The sequence below is a fragment of the Anabas testudineus genome, chromosome 23 (genome assembly GCF_900324465.2).
Source record: "Anabas testudineus chromosome 23, fAnaTes1.2, whole genome shotgun sequence".
In the NCBI taxonomy this organism is placed as follows: domain Eukaryota; kingdom Metazoa; phylum Chordata; class Actinopteri; order Anabantiformes; family Anabantidae; genus Anabas; species Anabas testudineus.
This window is the reverse complement of record NC_046631.1, coordinates 6,146,840-6,168,517: the sequence shown is the minus strand read 5'-3', so window position 1 is coordinate 6,168,517 and position 21,678 is coordinate 6,146,840.

Genomic DNA, 21,678 nt, shown 5'->3' with positions numbered 1-21,678 from the left:
GTCTCTGCAGATATTCAAAGGAAGACACAATAACAGTAACTAGCCGTTTTAACTCTACTCTCCAAAGCGATGAAGCCCCTGAACTTTTGGAGCTGAGGCCAAGACTGGAGAAAAACAGAGAGGAGCTTTTTCCATATGCAGCTGTGGCTCTCTCACACATACTCACATGGTGCACATGGTGTGTTGTGCAGAAAAAGAAGAGAGAGAGAGAGAGAGACACACACACACACACACACACACACACACACACACACACACACACACACATACACACATACACACACACACACACACACACAGACAATGTTCTAGAGAGACTTGTGCATTGCAACTTTATGATTTGATGTCTCCGAGGTCACTAATAAGAATGTGTTTATGCAGAGTGCGCAAGTGTCTTTGACTTCATCTCTCTTCCCTCTCTCTTCTCTCTCCCCCTTCTCTCTGTTTTTAATTATTTAGAGTTTTTGAGGGGGGAAAAAGAGAAATAAGTAGTCAAGCTTTTGGACATTCCTGATGCTATGCTGCACTTTCCCTCTGAAACATCATGCATATTTAAAGTTAATAAAGCATATTCCTTACCTTTTATCCAGGGCCTCTTAATGCAAGGCATAAAGCGAGAGCAAACTGTATGTGTGTGTGTGTGTGTGTGTGTGTGTGTGTGTGTGTGTGTGTGTGTGTGTGTCCTATCAGTTATCTACCTTCCTCAGTAAGCCAAGTCTGAAAATAACAAATTCATGATCACTACAGCAATTACAGCCAATTCCTCGATGACTACATGACCCGGACCCGTGCTAAAACACAGATAAATCTATTCTTTATCTAGAATCTACAGTCAGTCAGTGTCAAGAGTCCGTTAGAGAGTGAAAACACTGTAATGCGTGATGAAAAAGTTTATGTACAACAAACAATTCGATAATCATTTGATCACTTGTGTCATTTCTCAAACAGAAAAGTCAGAAATTGAGGATTGGTGCTTCCCTGTTTTGTTTGATATTATTGTAAACCTCAAAGATCAAAATAATACAAATAAAGGCTTTTTAGAAGGTATCGTGACATACATACAGCTTCATCTACCAGTATGTAGTTCTGTTTTGTTTTTGTTTTGTTCAATAAACGTGTTGGTGTTTTGTGCATAAGGAAGTGCATGTGAGTGGTCAAAGGGAAAGAAAGAGAGAGAGAGAAAGAGAGAGAGAGTGTGTGTGTGTGTGTGTGTGTGAGAGAGAGTGTGTATGTGTGTGTGTGTGTAGGATGTGGTGTCTGCTGTGAACAAAAGGCTCCTGGATGGAGGATTTGGAGGGAAGACTTGACTGGGGAGCCTCATAAATCACTGGCCTAGCTGCTGGATTCTGACAAGCCTGTATAGCTTTATCTTCTGCTGCTCTTAGCTCTCGTGCCCGCCTGCCTGTTTGTCTCCATTTTATGCATATCCAGTGGATATCTCACCTCTTCGCACATCTCCTCTCTCTGGGAAGCCCTCCTCTAGCTTCCTACCTCTTTCTGCTCTCCTCTACACTCCCTTCCTATCTCTTCTCTTCTCTATCTACCATCTCTGTTTGTGTAACCATCTCTCCCTTCTCCTCCTCCCATCTTCCACACTCCTTCTGACCCCCCTCTAGTAGGCTTGGTCTTCTCAAGGCCTTGCCAAGCCTAGGGCCTCCCAAAGACCCTCCTTTCCTCCTCTGTCTGGTTAATTGATTCTGCTGGGGCAAAAAAAAAAAAAGATATATATACCTCATAACTTATTTATGCTGCCCTTTGATATGTGTGATATTTAAGAAGGGTTAATATGTATAGGGTTAATCCTTGAGGGGTGAGCTGTGTTAAAATTTTTATGGAATACTGACCAATAAGATGAGATAAAATGAAATCAAATGAAAGCTGGAAGTTGGGGCACACGCCTCTCTCTGTGGGATGTTGCTATGTTCGCATACCAAAATCTAAATCGGGGAATGAAATCAACTTTTGAGGAATTTATTTTTCCTATAAAATCCAAATTCCAACTTTCCACAGACCACCTGAGAGAACTTGCACATTTTCTGCTGCTTTTATAAAGGAGAACCGAGAGTTAGGAAAAGAGAGTGAAAGTAAGATATCCAGTTATGGCGATTCTGAAACCAAAAATGCTCACATGTTTTCATATGCCATTTACTTTCTGGAGCACTGTACAGTATGTGTGCGGACGCCCACGCACATGTATGTACATATGTGGGTGCTGACAGAGGGAGGGGGGACCCAGCGGCTGGTGCGTTGAGGCTTGTGGGGCTGCGGTCCCAGCATATTCATAAATCAGGCCTTTCAGGGAGCTGTCAGAGGCTCCATAATGAGGGTCATTACTCAGGCAGGGTGTCAAAGCTACTATCACAGGGACCCGTCCCTGGAAATCACACTCACTCTGCTCCTTGTTAAATAAACAGTGCAGTATACAAAATGGCAAACAAGCTGAGGGTCAATCTGATGCAGTGCGGGGCCAGGCAGGCCTCCAGAGTAATTTACCCTCTGGGAATACCTCTCGGCTGGGGAGATGGATTACAGAAGGCCCTCGAAAAAGATTAATGGAAATAAAAACACAAAAAGGAAGAGAAGAAAAGGAAAAAAAAAAAAATCAAGCTAGGGATAAAGTGGATAGACGAAGAATTTGGAGGGTGAACGCCGTGATGGACGGACAGGCGGATAAAGTGTATGCACAAAAGAGGAAACTCTACTACAACTGTCAGGAAAACAGTTACTAAAATGATCCCATTTTGCTTCTTTACACAAAGCAGAAATTTGACTGTAATTCAAGCTTAAACCGAAATCCACTTTTGTCAGAGCCTGTTTTTGCTGACACGACGAAGTGGCACCTATCTTCAGTCTGAGCTCACAGTGCTGATGTAATGGCCTAGTAATAACAGAGTCTGAATCTCTGTTATCAAATATTCATTCTTTTATTGCCTTGCTAATATCTAACACACAGCTTTATTAATTTGGGGGTGGTGGAGTGCGGTGTGTGGTGTGGTTTGGCGGGTAATGGCAGATCAGAGAGCTAAGATAAAGAAGACGGACGTCTGAATTGTCTGTGTAGTGGCAAAGTAGATTCTCAGCGGAATAACTACTTCTGTGTCTGCTATCAAACCTAGTCTTTATTTTAAGTTGATTATTGTTAATTATTCACATTTTACTTCAGATGTCATGTTGGCTCGTATCTTTATACTCGGTGTAATCATTATGTGATAATTTTACTCATGTCAAAATACACTCATCTCAATATACCAGTAAAAGAGCAATGAGCAGTTGTTAATATTTATACCTTTAATCTTGGGTTGTAATGTGCTACATCATATCTCAGTGTGATTGGCCATGCCCCACACACACCCACACCCACACACACATCAGTATGCCATACAAAACTCCAGTATGCAATATTTGAACCCAGTTTCATCTAAAATAACCATTTACAGACCGAAAACGTCTTTAATCTTCCTCACTAAAAAAAGAAGTAAATTATCAATAATGTTTAATATTCCAGTGACTTCCTCCTCCTGCTATGAAAGAACAGTGCAAAGCATCACATGGGGTCTCTTCAAGGACAAAATATTGAATACTTCCTACAGAAGCGCGGATGTGCCCTCTTCTCTGTTCTCCGTGCTAACCAAACAGCTAGGAGTGCTGCTTTTTTTTTTCCCCCCTCGATTTTCAGCTCACCTACCTGAAGGCAAAAAGATTAATCTTTTACATCTGTGAGTTTTAGACAGGCACTCATGCTGTGCAAGACACTGCTAAAGCAGCCAGCCCTTACGCAATGCCAATTAATGATTTTGTCATTTCAGTGGTGGGGGGTGCTGCTGTGAGTTTGTCAGGCTACTTTTAAGACACAAATGCCATTGTAATTTGTGGCCATCTGTTTCAGCAATGAAGCTGAGAGGGGGAGAGAGAGGGAAGTGAAGCTGCGAGGAAGACAGTAGCCATGTGATGATGCGCTGTGCGAGTAGGCAGCGTAGAGTGCACGCTGGCTGCCATGTCTTGGGGACACACAGGGAACATATGTTGTCTTGGAGCCCCAGGGCTGACATTGAAGATGAGGAAAGACAGTACTTCAAGGCAAATGTTTTCCCTGAAGTGAGGCTGCCACTGCCTATACAGCTCTGAGTATTGACAAGTCTCCCGTGGACCACCAAATGTTGAGATTTACACACAAATGTAAAAAGCGACTGACAAAGTGTTCGCTACCGACAGAGATTCCCCAGACTGGGAACAGAACGGGACATATGCCTTCCCAAAATTGGATCACTTCATCAGATTAGCCTGGAGGAGACGCATAATCACATATTACTTTACATGTACCTGCAGCTGTGCTTGTAGCTCTAACTGTATCCTATGGTAGCACAGCTGAGCTCAGCTTGTGAGCCCAGAGAACAAGACGACGCATTTCAGAAACAACATTGTACAATTATGTGTAATTACTGCAAAGAAGAATCTGATGCTCCTGTAACAACCTAAGATAATTCTAAGTAGCAAATGTACAGTTTTACCATATAAAATAGCTAGTTCTTCTTCCCTGTCCTCCACTTATAGTCTTCCTTGAAGCACTTAAGGCCTGGTTTGCTAAAGTTTTGCATACTGTATTCAAAAATGTGAAGTTATTGTGATATTATATTCAGAAAATGCCAACTGATCTGCTAAGATTGCACTCATTGCTTCATCTTTCAAATTAGAAAAATAGCAAATGCTGTGAGTTTTGCAACTTTACTTTACTAATTATGCAACATGGGTCATGTGTTTTGTTTGTTTGATGGACAGGTGCAGTCTGCTTGTGCACAGGTGGCTGCTATTATTTCTCTGAGTAGATCATCTGCAAAATGCCCACCAATGAAATGTGCAACGTTCGAGACTGCCCACACAATTAAGTATTAACTATTTAGAATCTTTGTAAATCAGGCCCTAATTGTACTCCACAATAATTTTATATCTAGAAGACATCTGCTGGCCAAATGGCTCATTTTGTTTAATAAAAGCTTTCTGAATACAGTGTCCCCTCTGCTATGCACTTAAATTGAACTTAATTAATACAGCTGCATTGTGCTGTAGAGCACAGTTGTTATGTGGTGTGGTGATTAAGGCTTGAAAAAATAAAGCACAATTTGACACCAAACTAGGTATTCTTGCAACATAACCTGGTGCAACAGACATAAATGTTAAATGTGCCAGAAAAGTTCAGGGCTGACTTTTAAAAGCGCTGGAGGAATTTATTTAAAACAGTAGTGTTTAAGTTCTGTATAATGTATAGACTATTCCTTGGTGAGTTTGACTTAAAACACTTCACACTCAATGCAGGGCCTGCACCTTGATGGCTGGCTGAGAGCGACATGATAATTGACCCAGCTTAATATCGCTGAGGTGTTTGTATGAGAGCAGAGCGAGGGCCTTCATTAGGGCCTCTCTAGCAGAGGGCCTAAGTGTATCACTCCCTTCTGCCTCTCAGCTGCATTCAGGCCTATGATGAATGGCTGTAGAGATGGACTGCTGCCGAGGGAGAGTGCCTGACGGGCCTAAGCAAAGTCTTGGATGATGAATAATGACTCTGTAGCCCTTTCCCCACAGGAAGCCCTCAGATTCCAGTCGGCTCTTCTACAAAGGAAATCCAGTTGACAAGCTCCCCTTAACCAGGGACCAAACCCTATCATGGCTAGGTGTGGCTGGGGATTGCTCTTAGATAGTGTGAAACATCACCTGCTTGAGACAGGATTCATCATCTCATCAAAGCTTGTGCAGCATGTGAACTAGGCACCTTTCCTTTGCCAACTGTAGCAAGTGAGCAGTGAGACCCTCTTTTTTGTTTTTGAATGAGGAAGAAGTCTGAGGAAAAAAGACAAACTGCCTGTGAGGACCTCTGAAAAATCAGTGGGTAAAAAAAAAACTGGGAAAGATGAAGAGACACAGGAAGAAACAGACAAAGAGAGAGAGGAGAAAAAAATATCAAAGAGCGCGTTTGCAAATTAACTTTGACTGCTCAACAAGGAGCGTGTGTTGACAGGGGAGAAAGATGATCTGATTTACTGACACAGGGAAAGGATAGAAAGACAGCAAGGGGAGAGGCACGCGAGACAAAACAAATTCAATCATCTTTTCCATCAAGAGGAAAACCTTAGCCTTTCCTCCACAAAAGACCCCCCTGGCTTAAATCAATTGCAAACAAACCTGATTCTGCAACGAGACACAGGGGGAATAAACAGTAGCTTTCAATTTAATTCAGGCCTGCGCCCTGGGAGAGGAAAACTTTCATCCATCACTTTCATGTGCCTCACAAGGCAGTCGTAACTCTGAGTTCGGGGTGGAACTGGTGACAGCAAGGAACGGTAAATATGTTGCAACAAGCGACTCCGCTGACACAGTGAATGTGTTTACAGCAGCATACACTTGGCAATGAATGGCAATACATACAGGTTATGATCAAGACTCTGACTCGCTTCTGTGGCAAGGTATAGTAGGAAGGTGCACTGTTGGCGAATCCACATCATCCCTCTTAAAGTTTTTCCAGACAGACATACTGTATTTCTGTCAAGTAAAGTTAGCAACATGCATGACTGTGTATTATTAATGGTGCTGTTTATACAGTAGATATGTTTAAATTATCTTTTTGAAAATTTCTTTGTATTTTTCTGCAAAAAATGCTCCCATGATGCATGCTTAGAAATTAAACCATTAGCTTAAATAAATACAGCACCTGCAATTAGGATTTCAACACTTTGGGGCTGTTGCAAAGTTTTAATAGTTGAGCATTAAAAAAGTTTTTCCAGCTTGACAACATGCATGTGAAACATACAGTGTCTGTTCCACCTTTATTTATGACACAGAGCAATGCTTCTTTCCTAGGTCTTTCTATTTTTGCCCTCACTGTCCTGTCTCCATTTGTAGGTATTGTTAAGAGCCACTAAAAACAAGTAAAAGTAAACCACATGACACGTTGTTATGTGGGATTGCATTGTCACCATGATTTTGAATTGTGTTTCCACACTTCTGCAATAGAACCAAGACGTTCTCGCTTCACGTTGACTCTCTATACCTGCCTTGCTTCTCACAGACAGAGCCCCAAACTAATTCTTGAAGGCTCCTGAGCTGGAGAGGCAGCTTTGCAGCCTCCCATCTAGAATCCTGTCTCCATGCATTGTGTCTGAATGAGTAGGTGGTCTATGCAGTACCCGTATCTGCCTAGCTGAGAGCTGGGGCATTAATCTGCCCTGACTGATGATGAGCATTAGCATACAGCACGTAGCCAGCGAAACACGTGTGTGTAAGTGGTGTATGTGTGTGAGAGTGAGGTGAACGAGAGTGTGTTTAAGGAGGCTACTGGTGTTAAAGTGCATGCAATTTTCAACACGCGTATGAACGTTTGCACAGGCAAGTTGTGTCTGTGCGCGAATGCGTGTGCATGAGTATAACTTCTACCCCCCTTCATGACTCACTCCGACCACTTCCCTATCCACTTCCTGTCATTAAGACACACTCAGCCTTTCCTTCCTTCCTTCAAAAATATTCTCAGTAGTTTTTTGTCAATCTAGTAATAATTCAATTTAGCAGGACTGGCCGGGTTGGGACTGCCATTAGTTTCGAGGAGCTGATTTAAGATTGATGACTTGTGTCCCTTGGGAGTTGATTCCTCATCTTTTTGGTGGGGTTTGAGGGGAGGCAGGGGGGAGAGCCCACCGGTGGCCGGGGCTCTTCAGCTGCACAAGGCGTGGGAGTCGTCGAGCGAATTAAGGTTCCGAATTGATTTCCTCCAAATTTGAGCTGACTAATGTGACAAGTGGCAGCTGTGAGCGCCTCACCGCCGCGGCCTCGGCTGTCTCCTCCGGGCTCCTCACTGTGACACCGTGCCGATGCAGGCAACGCAGGGAAAAAGCTGCACTGCTGTTAATGCTCGCAGGTACACACACATGCAAGAACACGCACACACACGCGTCGACACAACGAGCACACACCGTAGCAGCTTCTCATGGCCACATCTCATGGAGACAGACAAAGTCATGCAGAGGCGCCGCAAAAAAAAAAAAAAACGCACACACAGCCAAGTGCGTACACATTTACACACGCGCGCAAACACCCCCACTCCACCCCTGTGACACAGTGTTGTGCGGAGCTGCTCACCCATCAAACTCAAGTCAGTGACACAAATTACAGCCGAGGACTGGATGAGGAGAGCGTTGCTTGGCCCTGACACACACAGATGCACCCACACAGCTGCAGCACTGACATACACATACACACACACACACACACAGCTACACCACTGACAAGGAACAGGTCAACATGATGACACTGGTGAATAATTCAAGAGAAAACTCAAGAGTGAAAGAGAGCGCGTAGTGAACAGAAAGAATTGAGAATGATAGTTGATATATACAGTAAATAAAAAAGAGAGGATGGAAAGCATCACTGTGCATGCATACTGTACATACTGTATTCCTTTATAAATCATACACCTTGTCACAGACCTGTATACCATCACGAGAATGTTTTATTCAGAGGTTGCTACAGAAGGTAAAGACCCATTAATCCATGACTGTAGTAAAATGTTCTTTCCTGTATTAGATCATCCTTTGTATCACAAATGTACTGTCTTCAAAAAGCATGGAGAAATTCACTGAAGGCAAACTGCATTTTATACCCGCTACAAACTAACAGGCAGCTGATGTATTTGCTGGCCCTCGTCTCACCACTCTGAAAGTCACCAGAGGTCTGTCTCAGCCTGTGTGACAGGTTATAGACAGCTCTGAGGTACAATAAGCAAACAGTGTCTTATTTTTTTTAGAAACAAAAAAAAAAAAAAAGAAAACGGAAAAAAAAAGTGCAGCCCTTGACGAGTCAATGTAGGAATTGGTTTCACGCATGAATGCAGCCTTTAAGACAAAAGCACCTCAGGAGATAATTACAGTGTCAAGCATACCCCGCCAAGTGCCTGACGATTGCCCAATATTTAGCTTTAATTAAATCAAAGCAGAAATGTAATTTCTCCTGAGTGAACTCTACACAGAGTGGATTCCCAGAAACACACAACATGGCTGACTAATGCATTTCCTTTGTCCCTGTCACATCGCCTAGCGTTTGTTATGGCCCCAAACCCTCCATGTCCTGGAGGTAACTGCTTCCACCTGGGAATAAGGGCAAAAAAATAAAAAGCGTCTTGCCGTGACACACCGCAGCTTTCTCGGCTGGTCTGTTTACATGTGTGGAAAACAGCCGCAAATTAGCCGTAAACAATCGAAAATTGTGTGTCGGAGCGTTTCAGTGTGATACAGAGGGTAATAGAGCCGAAAGGCCCCGAACTGGGATATGACTGTTGCTGTTTTCTCAACTAAAGTAATTTGCTTTGTTGAAAGTCTTAAAGCTGCTAACACCTGCTTTGTAAAGCGTGTTTTAGCATAACAGACTGTTTTTTCTTATTTAGCAGTAACTGTTTTGTCATTATACAGCCAGTACAATGTGCCTACATGCTGAGGCAGAAATAATTACTGCTTAATAGCTGCAACACTTTATATAAAGTAAAATAAAACTGTAAATATATAGCTTTTTGTTCATCAACATTTAGATATGAATGTATACAGTATGCACTAATATCACAAGTCAAGTGAGAAGGAAGGAGGAATAAATACCACAGTGAGAGCTCATGTTATCGTGATCAATAATTGTGATAAAGTTCAGCTGTGGATGTATTGAGTGTGCCTCTAATTTGTGTTTTCATGAAATGTTATGCAAGCAGGCAGCTTAGAGATGGAGATTTTTCATTAATGCGTGCTGCAAGTGTATGTTTCTCTCACCTAGACCAGGGAATTAAAAACAGGCTTTCTGTTTGGACTGCAGTATGGAGCCCGTGGATGGCAAAAGGTCAACACGAAATTAATATGGGCATTAATATTCCTAATGCAAACTCACAGAGTTCTGTGTGTCAAAGTTGTGACTGAGGTCTGTACAAAGTTTAATAAGACTGTGTGTGTGATCTCCACTCTACACTGGCAAAAGTTCATTACCCAAGCACAAGTAAATGCACATACCGTGCACAAATATACAAATTTAATATATGCATGCACACACACATATATCCTGTGTGCAAGACTGTGAAATTGTTAGTTATGCTATATATGTGTGTGTATAATAAATGTCTCTGAAGCTACTGATCAGCACAGTACAACAGTGCAGGGAAGGGGGGGGGGGCTGTGTGGTCTAATTGATTGTAAAACAGTTTAAAAAGTGCCTGAAGAGCAAAAAGCCTGAAAGGTTGTGTCGAGTGTTAAGGGATGTAATTACCGTTATGATGTGAGCAGGGATTTGACTCTACAAATTCCTTTAAACTGTCTAACACTGTATGTAAACATCATGGCACATCTGCTGAAAATACCAAAAGCAAAGAGAATCAAATAGAGTAAAAGTGCTACCGCACAAGACACTAATTTCTGTGGACGCATATACAGTGTATTAGATTTTATACTAAAAGAGCTACATAACAGCAAATGGCATACATGTGCAATTAAAAAGATGGCTGGAAAGGAAGTCATTTCATTTTGTTTCTGTACACTTGTGATGAACTAACACGGGAGCCTTGAGGATTCCCATCTGTTGGCATCTACCTGGTGTTATTTATGTGGTCCTTGTTTAGGAACGCACAAGCGCACATGTGCCTAATTAATCCAGCCGACAATTATATATTGTTTCAATTCGCAGCTGAGTGCAATTAGTGCGTAGCAGTCTGCATATGCCAGCCATGGCACAGATTAGACAGGGATGCAGGCGCTTGTTAAAATCTCTTACCTAAGGCCACTTGTGCACAACACCTCTTAATGATTCTCTAAATGTTGTTGATGGAGAAATAATCCATTTTCCTTTTGTTAAGAAGTGCCTTTGGAGTTTCACAACCTGGTTAACTCAATAATAAACCACTTCATTAGCATTCCCTGATTACCTGGTGCACTTGTCTGTGGCAAAGAAAAACAGGCCAGGTGTTGGGAAAAGATGGAAATCAGACATATTAAAGATAATTCACAGTTTAAACAGCCAGAATTAACCTTTTCTTAGCGTCGGCACAATCCAACAAGACCACTTCAAAGTTGCACATGCAACTTGTTGGGTAAAAGTCGTATCCAATGTGACTGGTGACGATTCTAGAGGTAAAAAAAAAAAAAAAACAACTCATTATATTCTCCTCACCAAAAGGTTTCTACTATTATCCTATGACATATGTTGGACGCCACATTTGTGAGGTTTCAAGAAGAGATGGAGAAAAAGTAAAACCTGACAGTAACAGAAAGAGCTAAGCAGCAGAGCCTCACACCCTGATCTGGCTTGGCTGAACTGCTTTTTTTTTTTTTGCCACAGCAGTTGCCTGGGTGACGCTTCACAGACCGTGCTGACCTTCCACAATTTCCAACCGTCAATCTAAATGGGAGCCCCTTATCTCATCTTCTCCCCCACTCACACCCCTTTCTTTGTAGATGTGCACATCTTTTTATTCTAAATCCAGTCATTATTGTTCCTCTCCACTGGCCAGCAGGAAAAGCCCTGCTGAAGTTGGAGAGTTAATTGAGCATGTCTCTCTCACGGCTGGCTCTGAGGGCTGTAGTGACTGGCTCCACTGTCTGGCTGCTTGGCTTACTGGCTAGCCTCTTTCTGCTCGATGTATTTGCCTAGATTGCCAATGCAGGGCCTGGCTGAGGATGTCTTGTCTACTGGACTTCACTTGAGCATTCATGTCTGGGCAGCAGCAGCATCCGCTCATTACGGAGAGAGAAGTGTCAGAACCGTAGAAACCAGACTGCTACAATTCCTCTAATGTAATCTGGACATAGAACTTTTTCCTCCTTAATGATATGATAGCCTGACTTTATTTGAACTGGTGCCCTGTCAGGCCTAACAGCATGAAGTTAGAGGACCACAGAGCTCCCTGCATTGCGAGATAGAAGACTTAACTTAGCCCAAACTGCTTTGCTATGCTCTTTTGTGCTTTCATGATGTAAAATTCACATAACCTAAGCGCAGGCTATCTTAGAAGTGTTACAATGTTACCTAGGCAACAATTAAACACACACTGAACAGAGTGATATATCTCAGAAAGATTTAAAGCCTAATCTGAAATGTTTCTCACTCCTTGGGGGAACTAAAGGTGAAGTCAGTTATCTGCCATTATTTGGTTTAAAACATTCCCAGCAGTATCCAACATCTCTGCCTATTTGATTCACTTTGAGCATGTCTCTCTCCTGGATGCATTCATCCTCCCTAAACTCCTGAGTTGGAGTGGTTCGCCTCAGGCAGAGGAAGCAATAATGTGAACCCTGGAGAGCTATTCAGAGTGAAGAGGAGAGTGGAGAGGAGCCTCCTCCACTGTTCTCCTCCAGCGGGCCGTTTGGGAGGCTAAACGGTGCCGATATCCCTTATTAAACCATCTGGCTGATGCTAATTAGATTATCAGAGATAAAGAGAAGGAGTTTTCTTTGTACATTTTAATGAGATAATGTGTCAGGCAATTGCAAGGAGAAGCGTTATTTTCCAAGTGCAAAGACTTTTCAGGTGAAAGTGTACAAGAATGAACAGATGCAGGGGAATGATTAATAGTGCTTATCTGGAAACATCTTGCCTACATCAGGGAAAAAAGATCAGAAGAGTAAAAGTCTGGGTCTTTTAGTGGCCTCCTTACTATATGAACATTAAAAAAGTGCTTCCGCTTGTTTCAGAGAACATTTGGACAATCTGTGGACCTTTAAATACTCATCCTCATAGTACCAAAAACAATTAAACCATGTGAAATGTATTTCTTAAATTTTTACTACCAAGTGTTCCTCTGGCCGTCCAGGCACACAGATAGATAGATTTCCAGGCTAAAGATAGTCTTGGAAGCTCTTGCCCCTAATGAGAGTGAGGAGGGGGACTATTGATTAGGCTTGTCACCAGAGAAGAACATAAAAGTACACATTCAATAAGGGACTTCATATCCCGTTCAGCTAGTGTAAAGGTTAAGTGCTGGAGAATATCGCCAGGATCAATAATTGTCTGCAACTTCACGTATGGTCCACCAAGCCTGCCTACGCCTACTGCTGCTCAGCTTTCACAAACTTAACTGAAGTCACATATGAAATGCCGCAGGAAGCTAGTGGGACTTTGTAACTGCTGTTTGACAGAGCGACTTAACACAAACACTTGTTTTGCCAACTGCAGTCCCCTTACTGTATACAAGAATCATTTAGAGAAACTGGAATAAAGCAACGCCGTTGCAAACCATCAACATGTTGCTACAGACAAAATTGGAACTTATTACATTTTAATAGCCTGCGTACATAACTGCTGCATACTCTCTTCTTACACTAAATAAACTCAATTTCCCTATGGGAATGGAAGGAGAGAGGCTTCTTAAGCAAGACAAATGGAAGGTTTTCAGCACTGAGTAACAACATTAGATGGCTAATTAAACAACAATGGAGGATGCCGCTGACTCTGGCCACAATTATGCAGTGTGGCTTAATGAAAAAGGGTAACGGCGCAGAAGAAATAGAACCTTGGAGTCTCCCTTTGCCGACCGAGGATGGTGCCCAACAAACACAATTCCTCCTATTTGTCTCCCTCTTATCAAGGCCAAGTGATATGTGTTTCTGCAACTGCATTGTCTCCTCCTAATGGCAACTCTATTCACTTCAAAGATGAATGCTCAATGAAATGGAGAGAGCACCGGTATTATGTGGCCAAGAGTATTGCTGGGATAACTGCAGTAATCACAGAAGTACAGCTTGCCATCATTCTGAAAAAGGAGTATTCAGTAATCAAAATCACTGTTCGGTGAGTATGTGACTGCCTTTTAGGCTCCGCGGTGAATACTGTACAGTATGTAGGGTTTATTTGTATGGTCTTCTAGTAAAAGACAAAAACTACATCAAGTACATTTGACTCTGCAGTAAGAGAATGTGAAAAAGTGCTTGAGGTCTCTTCCGTCTCTTCTCAAAAGGCAATTAACTACAGTTTCCTGCTGTGAGGTGTGCCTGGCTGTTCCATGTGGACACAGTTTCATACATTCATTGATAATGTAAATGTCCTTTGCGTTAAGAGGATCTCCGTTGCACAGATATTCCAGCTGTTCATTACATGAGTGGTTTATGTGTGACTGAAACACAGCTAGACCCCTTAAGAACACCTGCTTCGCTAGTCTCTCCTGATCCCCATTACCTCTAGAAATGTGGGTGTGGATCAGAATACGACTGTTTTCCTCATCGCAGGCCATTTGCCCGTTAGATATGCTTGTGAATGTGGTTTTATTGGGACAGAGCTTCAACGGTTTCCGACTCTTGGGTTCTGTGCTCGCTATGAACCCTATACCCAGTAAAAACCTAGGGAACGTTGGGAATAAGACACAGGTGTATGCAGCAATATGACGGAAAAAGAGAGGGACTGACATCAAGAGAGAAGTGATGTAGAGAGGTCAGTGAGAGTAGCTGACCATATGCCAAAGATCTCACTTAAAAGATGATTTGTCAACACAGACAAGGCAAAACAATAAACATATGTATACATGTGTGATGCATTTTCTGTATATCTCAGCTTCAAACTAGCAACTTTGACTGTATCAACAAATGTTGTATGAGCGCCACCCACATGCAACAAAAGCTGTTCATTCTATCATGAAATCAGTCTACAAACATTTGACGAAGACATCCGAATACATCGGCAGCAGCTCCAAGGCCGCGTTTTTCAGATATTTTATAAATGCCACTTAGTCAGACAACAACATAATACAGCAGGTAATAAATCAAAAAAGCAAATATTCAACTCATGTCTCAGATGAAGTGAGGTAGTTCAGTAAGTTGCTTCTTGTGCGGGCGGCTCACTCTAAAAGCACTCACCAAACAGAGTCAGCGGCAGAGGCGGCCTGTTATTTATTCAGAACAAACTGCTGCCAAGGAAGATTTGAAAAACAACTTTAACGATCAATAATACAATTCTTTGATTGTACAAATTGTATAAGTGTTAATTATTCACTAAACAAAGTGACATAAAAGTCCATTAATGTTGCTTACTCCCAGCTTAAGTCCAATCTTTGGAATAATGTTTTAATGGTGTAGTGTTTAAAAAATGCATGATACAAAATATTTATCTTTATTTTTTGAAGGCTCGGGATGCAAATCTCTGATGATGAGCTCGAAATGGATGAAATCTTTTCAAAAATGTATGCGCTGCACAAAGCCTTCTCCCAGCATGCATTTTGAGAGGCTTTTTTCATGAATTTGTTATGAAATGTTGGTTGACAAATACGAAAGCATGAATATTGAAAGCATTTACAGCATTTTACTTTATGAGTTGACACATTTAATATGCTGACTAAAAGCCTACAGTTCTAAATTACTGTGCATGACTGTGTGTGTGCGTCTGCGTACACGTGTTTGTATGTATTGTATGTCTTAGCCACTTAGAGAAAGGTTCACTTAGAAAACATTCTCGTACCTCAAGGCGTCATAAACACACTTGCATTACATAGATAAGATGCTGCCGTGCATATTTTGCAACTTCAAAACATGCACTCATTGCATTCATCAAAACGGGCACGTCTTATTAGAATGGAAGTGCATTAAGCTTTAATACAGATGCCTGAGAAGCCTAAACACAAGCGAGTCTACTGCACAAGCATGCACGCAGCAGCAATGTGAACACAAAAGGCAGTTGAAGATTACCATTTAAATGCTTTAATGTAACCACACTCATTTGATTCTGGAAAATTATAACAAAGCATTGAGACAGATGTTGAAAGAACACATTGATAAGCAAATTTGCAATGATGTTCTTTTGTATTTGTGATAGAATGAACCACAGTGCAAGCTGCAGTTTGACTATTTGACAGAAACATCCAGAACAAAAGATGCTAAGGGATATAGTGAGCTAACAATGACATTTCAAGAAGAAAAAAATATAACGGAATTATTTTCTAATAGAGTACATCTACAGTAATTTTGAATTCTCACTCCCCCTCATTCTTTTGCGGGTAACACACCTCACTGCAGGGAATTCCACTTCTTACTTTTGATTCTTTTATTATTCAGCGCTTGACAAAAAAAAAAAAAAAAAAAGCCCACTGCTTTGCTCAGAAAGAAATCTGGTAGATTGTCAGAGCAGAAAACGATAAATAGCACTACAACTAGTGTGATTGAACCTTGTTGTGTGAAGATCAGAGTCCCAAAATCATACCTGACAATTCAAACACCACAAGTTATACATACACACATGCACTTGCACGCAGACTTCATGTCTCCCCTGTCTCGCTCTCTGGGGTGCTGCTTTATTAATGAGTTCGACACATAAAAAGCATCCGGAAGACAGAAAGTGTCACTCATCAAAAAAGACTGTTTTTGAACAGTCTTGGCGCATGTTAAAGAATTATTCTCTTTCATAAGGACAAGAGACAATCAGTGATTGCCAGGGTTTTTCTTTTTTTCTTTTTTTTTTTTAAGTTGACCAGACCATGAATCCTCATTCTCAGACATGGCATGAATATTGTATGTAAAGTGTGCAAAGTTGGGTGTCCTGGTGGGACAGAGGTAGGACTGAAGGCTGTAGACATTTGGTACTGTTCATTAGGACTGTTTGCAATGGGAAAGAGTGTGTGGCTTGGCAGCGAGTGCAGTCGTGTTAGGGAGAGACAACATGAGAGTGATTAATTTTATTGATTAAATGCGATGTTTTGGGTAAATACAGATAGGTGGAAACCACAAATGAATTAAAACGATCGATGGAATTGATTTTTTTGTGAATAAACTTTCACTCCGGCTCAATAAAAGCCGCATTCTCACCACTAACCTGCCAAGGCCAGTGATAAACCACAATATGACGAGCCAGTGAAAGCTTCTCTCCGCACAATCTACACCACGGAATCAACAGTCACTTGGCACTTCATCTAAAAATACACACAAACACATGTACTGTACTACAGTGCAAGTTCAACTCAGCAGTGTTCTACAGCACCTCATGCAAAGTGCACACATATACATACACATATGTGCATGACAATCGAACACACCACAGTATCACCACAGTACAAATGGCAATGACAGATTCAAGCACACACACGCACACATACACACACACAGCTCTACTCCTGTGTGATCTTGCCTGTGCCTTTCCTAGACTAGAACAAATAATGGGGGGAAAGTCGACTGTGGGATTTTGAAGCTCTCCTTGACAGTGACATAGTGTCAGCCCTGCATCTCCCTCAACCAAACATACACCTTTGCTCCCCCCCTTACTAAAACAGCATAGGGAACAAGGCCTTTGAATAATAAATACTGCAAAGTTTCCACACAACTCCGGCCAGAGATGCCCGTCCAGCAAACAATGTTGATGTGTAGTGGAGGAGAGCCATGGAAAGAGCCTGGATGAATATAAGATACATGTTCAGACACAACACAGGACTGAGCAGGGGCTTCTAGGAAGCGAGTCAGGTCTGCAGAGCAAGGGAGCTAGTGGCCAGAAACTTCAAAATGCCTGTGTACACACAGACAACTGACATCCCTGCAGAAGATGGTACAACTGCAAAATAAGCGAAAAAAAAAGTTGAGGAATATTTTTCTTGTTAAATTGTAGGAAAATAGTAGGAACTGAATATTATGAATGAAAGATGCAGACAGAGCGACCAAACCTCCAAATCCTGAGGCTCATATGTGGAGGTGAGTCTTGACCAGGACCCGGACCAGGACCAATACTAATAATATACTGTTGCTAACTAATGCATATATTTTGCCAACTTTTCCCTACAAACCACAGTCTTGACACAAAGTATTTCGCCATTTTCAAAGTCAATAATAAGATTCTGCAAAATTTCCCAAAAGCAATAGAGCATGCACTATTAACAGTGTACCTGCAAAGAGAGGAATGATGACAGAGTGGCCCTCCACGAGCAGCATAAGGTGGCTCCATACTTCACTTTCCTTCAAAGGTGTAACAGGGGAGAATGAGTTTCAGCTGATGAACAGGGGCCATTGTAGTAGTTGATGTGTCCATCGTCGGCTGATATTTAATCCTCTGGTTCTGCAGCCTGCCCTGAACATGACAGAAAATCATTAGCCACCGTGGGCCGTTAACTGTCACATGAGTGATTGAATAGGCAGTGAGCCATGGAGTTTTGTATGGCAGTTAAACATCTGTCCTGAAGACTCGTGGTAGCGGCCCTTTGAGGTCAATGATGAGGCAGATTTGGCGAACAACCTCTCCCACTCTCTGAGGGATGTGTCACAACTCAGGCGGAAATAAATAGTGGTCAAGCTAGCATCGTCTAAATCAGTGATGGAAAGTAACTAAGTACATACATATCATGAAATACTGTACTTAAATAACTACTCTGAAATCTTTTCTATTCTGCGTAACAAGCACTATACTTCCAGCACTTCAAGTATTTTTTGATTGTAATATTTTTTAATTTTCTTTTAATAAAGTAAAATCTGATGCATGACTTCTACTCATCAGAGTTTTTCTACACTATGTTATTTCTACCTTTACGTAAGTAAAAGATCTCAGTATTCCGTCCAACCCGAAGTCTCACTGGTTATTTTCAATATATTTTGCTTATTATTTGTAATCGGAAGGTTGGTCAATCTCACAAAAGGAAAGATTATATTACAGAAATGCACTGAAATTACTTGCAAATGCCATTGCAGTGGATCTGTATGGTAAGTCTGCATATGTTGGCGCAATACATTTGAAATTAAAGATATCCAAGTACTGTAGGAAACAATGTTGTCTCAGTGGATAGTCTAAAAATACCATGAAACATTTTTCATCTCACATCCACCCTCTCACTACACACATCCACAACACCTCCTTTCCTGTCTTTTCTTTAGCTGATCTTTGACATCCAGACCTTGGTTAGCCAGTCGATGTAACCTATACATAAGCTTGCTTGTGTTATCCACCAGGCCAAAATCTCCATACCACTCCCTTGTGGCCTCTGTCTGTGCCTTGGAGAATGTAGATGGCCCTGCTTCACATTCTCCCTCACTGACTGAGGGGGTAGGGGTTGGGGGGGGGTGGCCCTTTGGGATAACATAGTCCAGTTTAAGAGGCCAGACTACAGATGCCATTAATGCAGGATAATTCTGTCTCTCCTTCCCACCACGCTATGTGTTCATTAAAGTCACTGCTGCTAAATGTTTCTCTCCATTTCCTCTTTTTTTTTTTTTATTAAAGCAATACATGAAAGAGGGAGAAAAAAGAGATAGGAAATTGTCAAATTATAAATTAAGCTGCTGCTTCAATTATTTGCTTGGTTTGATAATAACATGTGGTTAATTTTTGAACGAGGTTAATTACAAGAGGGTTAATGATATTCTAATAAAAACCAAGAACCCATCATATTTTCCTGTTTAAATTACACTGACATATATGAACCAAATATTTTCTCATAATTTTTATTAAATATCTAACAATTTAGGGGGCATGCAGACTGAGGTCATGTTTTGGAATGACATATTTGAACAGATTCTCGACACATTCTGTAACAATAATTGCGATAGCTGACTTCTCACCGGAGGTAATCTGACTCTTGCTGTCGTTGGTAGGTGGCCAATTTATTTCATGAAGTGGGGCAGATATTGCACTTGCTGCACGTGGTGTTATTGAGTGTGTATTAGACAGAGCCAGAAAGAGTGAGCAATAAAGGGACAAACAGGGGGCAGGTAGGTGTGATCGCTCATTCACACCCCCTTCGTTCATCTCATCATCCATCTCTCTATATCTTCTTTCTTTAACGCTATCTCCCCCTCGCCCTCTTTCTGTAGAGTGTTTTATTTACTCCTGTAGACTTGCGTCTGTCACGATAATGTCTTTCTGCCAGTCTGATAAATAAAAGCTGTTTGTCTTTTTTACAGTGCCCAGGACACTTACAGTTAATGCCTCCTCACAGCCTCTGCTATTTATCAGACTTCAGACATGTGTTTGCTGTGTATGCGAGTCCCCCGCGGCACATTTCAACAAGGCTATTAGATTTCATGGAAGGAATAAGAGGTACCTGCACTATGAGCTTAGGGAAAAATGTTTCTTCTTTATAATGGTAAAATTAATATTTTCTATTGGCATTTTAGGTATTTAGCTGAAACCAGAACAACTTATAATCAAGAAAACAGCTGGGGAGTTTAGATTTAAAACAATTGAGGGGTGACTAACAGAAAGCCTGACACCTCAACACCACATATTGGTAAAATACTGAAAGTGTTACTGGGATAACGTTTGACCTCCTGGAACAAAATGCCATCAATTCACAAACTCCATCAGGACAGACTTTTAGCTGCTGCCATTGATTGGCAAAGAAGAAGGCAGCCACCCAACTGGCAACAACATAAGCAACTGGTGCCAAATGTATTTTTACCACAAAGATGCAAACTGGTGCCCATTCAAGTACAAATATCCATTTTCATAAAACTACATTCTAAAAAGGTCAAATCACATAATTAAGATTTCTCAGACAAATGTCCTGCAAAAGAATGTAAAAATTAAATCAAAACTACATTTCAACTCTATATTTGTGATAAGACTTTAGTCCAACAGTCCAGACAATACGATACAGAGACTCTTGAAAGCTTCACAAAAAAAAAGTTCAATTGTTGGATTTGATCATTGGAGAGTGAGCAGATGAAATTGCTTAGAGCAAAAGGGTTTAATCTTCTCTTGTTAGAAGGACACAAGGGACTTGTTGTGACTTTTTAGTGAGCTAAAATGTTACCATGATGGGCTAGCAGCATCCTTTCATGCTCTATCCAACAGAGTTCATATAGACATGCTTGGCTTAAAACCACCTTGTTAACAAAAAAGACGGCACTCTGTAAAACTCCTGACACTTCTGCAGTGTGCGTACTTGAATTTTTCAAACACTTGTCTTTTCTTTACCATAATAGATGTCAGTTTTCTCTGATGCAGCTCAAGTAGGGGGAGCAGCACATAGGGTCTCACTCTTTCTGCATTTGAAGCTATCACTCAATAGCAGTTCTGTGTTGTTCGACATCAAACGATGGAGACATTCGCAGAATCACCTGCAGAGTGCTCCAAAGGGATGAAGCAAAATATCTTCAAATCACTTGTCCAAGACATTTCCCCCTATTAAGGATGCCTCCACACAGGCTTTAAGGTGGAGACAGGCCCTTTAGATAAGCTAACCAAACCCGAGTGTTACAGCTGAGAGATCAGACACAGTCTGTGTTCTATTACAGAACTCCCTTATAATGGCAAGCCATTAAAAACAAAAAAAGGATGAACATTTATCACTGCTAGATGAGTAGAAGGATTGTGGAATGTAATCCACACAATACCACATAGTTTGTACTGTAAAAAGAGAGATGGCAGGTAACAGTATCTGATTACAATAAACAGAAATGGTCAATTTTATGGTAATTTAGTTTTTGATTCTATTCTCATATTGTTTAAACCTTAAAGCTTAATTTGGGTGAAATATCTAATGTCACATTAAGTCAAATATAAAAAATGCTTCCACTCTTCGTTGCATCTGTGCATGCACCTGTGTGTGTCTATTGTATCTGCATGGATGTGTATAACTCCCAGCAGCAAATAAGTGGTACCAGCACTACAGTGCTAGGTGCAATGTGGTGTGTGTGTGTGTGTGTGTAGGTGTGTGTGTTATAATCTCAGCAGCAGATCATGTTTTCCAGGCCTCAGATGAGGCAAAGCAGCTTTGGCAGC